Raw genomic sequence first — 6,338 nt, 5'->3', positions numbered from 1 at the left:
CTTTGTGGAATGCCTGGTTGTTGTTTTTAAGGTAATTTATTGCCTGGCATTTGAAGGGGTGGGGTGTGGTTACAGATTTCAATTATTGGTTTCACTTGTAATAGTCTTCTACTTAAGTCCAATGGTGTAGGCTGTGCAAAGCCATTTGGCTGTGCATTTATTGATCTAAGCGTGCATTTTTATCAAAGCGTGATAAAATTGACACATAACAGCAGTGTTCAATCAGCGTTCAATCGAAGTGAAAAAGAAGGAAAACAGAAGCACACCAATCTAACAAAACAAAGAAAACTGAAGAACTAATAACAAATGTGAGTCACTTACTCCTCAGATCACTCACCTCCTGATTGTTGCATCTGATTACATAGCACATAACTACCTTACTTGGACATTTCATAAACCATCCATTTCACCTACAAATGCCTGTATCTGTATTATTGTAATTTTGTTTTTTAAGCACAGCTGCACCAATGCAATTTTACCTGCAAACACTTAAAACATCTAACATAATTACCATTGCTTCTTAAACCTCTCACAATCCTTTCATTTCTTACACTCCAAATTATTTTCTGCACCCACTTTATCTACGCTTTTGACTCATTTCATACTAAATCTACACCCCTTGAGCCTACACTGCTTTTCTCACCTGCATTTCTGCAATTCTTCTGCTCGGATTGCCTTACAGTCTCCTCTCCTACTTCCACTTTCCCTCAACCTATTTACCTACTTAACACTATGTCAAGGTTTTCTTATACTCCCCACATCACTCAGTGTCTACCTAATAATGTATCTTTAGCCTTCCCCCCTAGTCTCCTCCACCTCCTCCTCTCTCCCCTCCTCTGTCTCCCCTCCATCCCTCTGTTTTCTTCCCCCACCTTTCCTGTTACCCCACTTTCATTCACCTCTGCCCCATGGTCCTGCTACCCCACAACTCAGCCCTGCTCCCTCTCTCCCTTCCCTGTCACCTCCCCACACCCCCATCCACATCACACTGACCTCCCTCCCTGCCCACCTCCTGCAGTTTCCCCTCCTAGCTCAGGCACCCGTACCATCACTACTCTCTCATCATCCCTGCCCTCAAAGTTAATCCCACCTCATCGCTACAGCAACCCTGAAAATCTAATTCACATCTCTCCCACAAACTCATACCCCCTATCCTGTGCCCTCTGGAATGCCAGATCTGTTTATAACAAACTGGTCCCCACTCATGACCTTTTCATTTCCAACTCCCTACACCTACTAGCCATTACTGAAACTTGGATTACGCCCTCTGACACTACTTCTGCTGCTGCTCTCTCTGCTGGGGGCCTTACATTCACACACACACCCCGACCTGGGGGTCGCCATGGGGGTGGTGTTGGGGTCCTTTTACCTTCTAGTTACTCCTACCAACTCATACCACCAGAACCATCCCTTATATTCTCTACATTTGAGGTCCACGCCATATGCCTCTTCCAACCAGTCCATCTTAGAGTAGCTGTCATTTACCGCCCCCCTGGCACTGCTTCCAAATTAATCGACAACTTTGCTTCCTGGCTTCCTCACTTCCTCTCTTCTGACATTCCCACCATTATCCTAGGCGATTTCAACATCCCTATTGACATCCCCACACAATCCCCTGCCTCTAAACTCCTTAACCTCACCTCTTCACTTGGTCTCTCCCAGTGGACCTCCTCACCCTCCCATGTGAATGGGAGCTCACTGGATCTGGTCTTCACTCACCGCTGTGATATTTCTGATTTTTCCAACTCCCCATTTCCCCTCTCTGACCACCACCTGCTCTCCTTCAACCTATCTCTCTCGACTTCCCCATCTCTACCTCCTAAGGCCACCATCACTAAGCGTAACATTGAAGCTATTGACACCACATTCCTTTCCTCCCTGTTTGACTCACTTCTCTCTCCTATTCTCTCTCTCTCATGCCCTGAACAAGCCACTTCCACATACAATGCTTCCCTTACTTCTGCTCTTGACTCTGTTGCTCCACCAACCACTATTCACCCTCACAAATTAACACCTCAACCCTGGCACACCAAATGCACCAGATATCTGCAAAAATGCTCACGTACGGCTGAGCGACACTGGAGGAAATCACGCTCTAAGGCAGACTTCCTCCATTTCAAACTTATGCTCTCATCCTTCAGTGCTGCCCTTTCTCTTGCTAAACAGTCATACTTCAAGAACCTCATCTCCTCCCAGTCTTCCAACCCCCGGCGCCTCTTTGCCACTCTCAACTCACTCCTCTGCCCACCTCCACCTCGTCTCCCTTCCTCACTCTCTGCTCTTGACTTTGCCACTTACTTCACATCCAAAATTGACTCCATACGTCAGGACATCACATCACACCAGACTATCAGTAACCAGCCTTCTCCCAACCCTTACGAACCCTCCCCATCCCTCGCACCAACTCTGTCATCTTTCTCCCATGCATCTGGAGAGGAAGTCATGGCCCTCATTCGTTCCTGTCCCCTCACCACCTCCCCACTTGACCCAATCCCCTCCTGCCTCCTTTGCCACCTCTCTTCTTCTGCTTTTTCCCATCTTTCCCACCTTCTCAATCTCTCCCTCTCATCAGGCACTGTCCCCTCTGCCTTCAAGCACGCTCTCATCTCTCCTATTCTTAAAAAACCTACCCTTGATCCAAACACTCTCTCCAACTACCGACCCATCTCTCTCCTCCCTTTTGCCTCCAAACTCCTTGAGCGTATTGTCTACAACCGCCTTACTTCCTTTCTTTCCTCACACTCACTGCTTGACCCATTCCAGTCTGGCTTCCGTCCTCTCCACTCCACTGAAACTGCCCTTACAAAAGTATGCAATGACCTCCATTCTGCTAAATCTAAGGGACACTACTCTCTACTTATTCTACTTGATCTCTCTGCTGCTTTTGACACTGTGGACCATCCTCTCCTACTGCAAATCCTTCACTCCATTGGTCTGCGTAACACAGCCCTCTCTTGGTTGTCGTCCTACCTTTCTGACCGTTCATTCTCTGTCTCCTCTCATGACTCCACCTCCCCCTCACTTCCACTAACTGTAGGGGTACCCCAAGGTTCTGTCCTTGGTCCTCTTCTCTTCTCTCTCTATACGTCCTCACTAAGTAAGCTCATTAGTTCTTTTGGTTTCCAATATCATCTCTATGCTGATGACACTCAAATCTATCTTTCCTCTCCAGACCTCTCCCCTACTCTCCTCACTCGTATCTCCAACTGTCTCTCTGCTATCTCTTCCTGGATGTCCCCAGCTCTTTCTTAAACTTAACATGTCTAAGACCGAGCTGATCATCTTCCCTCCCTCCCGCATAACCTCACCTCCTACAATCTCATTATCTATTGATGGCACTACTATCTCCTCTACCCCCCAAGTGCGCTGTCTTGGAGTAATCCTTGACTCCTCCCTCTCCTTCAAACCACACATTCAGCACCTCTCACAAACCTGCCGTTTTCATCTAAAAAATATTTCCAGGATCAGACCCTTTCTGACCCAGGATGCTACTAAGTAAGACTCTTATCCACTCACTGGTCATCTCCAGACTGGACTGCTGTAATCTCTTCCTGACTGGCATTCCTGACAAATACCTCTCTCCACTCCAATCTATCCTCAATGCTGCTTCCCGGCTCATTTTCCTCACCAAACGCACTACGTCCACCTCTCCTCTCTTACTAGTCCTTCACTGGCTCCCCTTCCCTTTCAGAATCCATTTCAAGCTTTTCACACTTGCTTACAAAGCCCTCACCCACTCCTCTCCCATCTACATCTCTGATCTTATCTCGCTTTACACTCCCACCCGTCCTCTTCGCTCTGCTAATGCACACCGACTCCTGCCTACGGATTACTTCCTCCCACTCCTACCTCCAAGATTTTTCACGTGCTGCACCACTTCTCTGGAATTCCCTACCTCTCCCCCTCAGACTCTCCACCTCTCTACAAAACTTCAAACGGGTTCTCAAGACCCACTTCTTCACCAAACCCAGCCAAATCTCATCCTAAACCTCTGTTCCACGCTCTCTATGTACCCCATCTGTCTCACCCCTGTCTGTCTACCCCTCCCTTTTAGAATGTAAGCTCTCACGAGCAGGGCCCTCTTCCCTCATGTGCTTACTCTTTTCTTACTTTAATAATCTTCAGCTGCACCAAATCCAGCAGTCTTCTGCCACCTGATACTTATTCCAGTGTCATCTGCTGATGTAGCTATGTTTATTTACCCTGTACTTGTCCTATATTGTCGTCAACTGTAAGTTGCTGTTTTCCTGTTTGATTATTTATTTATGTACTCTGTAATTGGGCACTGCGGAACCCTTGTGGCGCCATATAAATAAAGGATAATAATAATAATAAATAATATAATATATAGCAGTACGGTACAGTAGGCTACTGCTCTACCTACCTCTGTGTCGTCAAGTATACTATCCATCCATACCTGTGGTGCATTTTAGAAAAAAACATGTCTCGGCAGAGCAATCTATAAATCCATAATTTTTCAGACAGCAACAGTGGGTATTGTAATAGTCACCCAATCCATCACTTTTATAGGGTTACATGCACCCACATGCTACAGCCTGTCTTAATAATTTTACTGTCACGCTGTGTGTGTTTGTGTTTTTATTTGGGTATTTTTTGTTGTTGTAGAACTACAGGTACCAGCAAGCCCGTTATTTCCCCGCCTGCTGGTACTTGAGGTTCTCCAAGTACCAGCAAGCGGGGGAGGCTTGCTGGGCCTTGTAGTTCCACAACAAAAAAAACAATATTCTTTTTTTACACACATGGCTATCAGCCCGGCACCCACCACCCAGGGGTGCTGGGGACAGCCTCGGGCTTCACCTCTGGCCCTTGGGTGCCTCGAGGGGAGGAACCTCTTGATTTAAGGGGTCCCCACTCCTCCAGGGAACCCCGGCCAGGGGTGACTAGTTGGAGGGGTAATGCCAGGGCCGCAGGGACCTACATAAAAGTGTCCCCCGGCTGTGGCATTATCTCTCTGGCTAGTGGAGCCCGGTGCTGGTTTTAAAAATATGGGGGACCCCTACATCTTTTGTCCCACGTATTTTTGGAACCTGGACCGTTCTAAGAGCCCGGTGCTGGTTGTCTAAATACGGGGAACCCCTGTCCATTTTTTCCCCCAGTATTTAAATAACCAGGACCGGCTCAAAGAGCCCGAGGCTGGTTATACTAAGGAGGGGGGACCTCACGCATTTTTTTTTAACCCATGCAGACCCTTCTCCTTTAAGTTAATGGAAGCCCTGGACAACAAAATTGCATTCATGTCCTCCTCCCTCACCCTTCCCAGTCCCAAACACTCATTTTTTTTTTCTTTAAAAATGTATAATATATAACATGAACAATGAGCAGGCAGGCAGCGGGCATTGGCGGCATCGGACTGAGATAGAAATTAGTGGTGGAGGGCTGGGTCAGTTGATTGTGGGAGAGTTTGTAAGCCATTGGCGGTGGCAGCGGGTATCGGCTCAGAGGCAGTAGCGGGCATTGGCTAAGGGTCATCGGCAGGATTCGGCGGAAATTATGGCTGTAGTGCCTCACTAGCCACTGACCTCACCGCACGCCACTGTGGGTCAGATGTAACATGCAGAGAGAGGTAGATTTGGGAGGGGGAATGTCCTAGCATAACTGTTAATTGCAGTGTAATACTGTAATTCAGCTGTGCAGCATTTGTGGCTAAATGTCAAAGAAGCCAGTATTTACCCTGCATGCAAAACAATAAATGTATTTGAACATACCTCCCAACTATACCAATTTTTGCAGGACAGTCACTTTTTTGGGGAATGTCCAGCTAACCCAAACAACCCCCCCCCCCCCTGTGGGGGCCGCAGTGTCCCATAGTCATGTGGAAGGGGGTGGGGGGTGGAAGGCTCCCTGTAGCTTGTTGCTCTGCAAATATGCACATTGTGGGTAATTCAGACCTGATTGCTAGGGTGTGTTTTTTGCATCCCTGTAATCAGGTAGTTGCCGCCTACAGCGGAAGGGAAAATTTGCTGTGCAGGTGTGTGATCACATGTGCACAAGAGCTGCACAGCTCAGCACTTACTCAGCCATTGAGGTGACGTCACAAATCCTCCCACAAAACGCCCGGTCCCTCCAGGGTTTTTCCGGACACTCCCTAGAAACATTCAGTTGCCACCCACACAAACACCCTCTTCTTGTCAATCTTCTTGTGATCTCCGGACCGTCGCACTTACGCATTGTGGCGCATACGCATGTGCAGTGCAGACCTGATTGCCCGCTGGGTGAAAATAAATTGAAGCGATCTGGTCTGAATAAGCCTCAATGTCTATTCACGGGAGACAGAGGGGCTGGGGCATGGCCAGCAGCTCACAGAGCACCTATAATGA

The sequence above is a fragment of the Pseudophryne corroboree genome, unplaced genomic scaffold (assembly GCF_028390025.1).
Source record: "Pseudophryne corroboree isolate aPseCor3 unplaced genomic scaffold, aPseCor3.hap2 scaffold_877, whole genome shotgun sequence".
In the NCBI taxonomy this organism is placed as follows: Eukaryota; Metazoa; Chordata; class Amphibia; order Anura; family Myobatrachidae; genus Pseudophryne; species Pseudophryne corroboree.
This window is presented reverse-complemented; position numbering follows the sequence as displayed.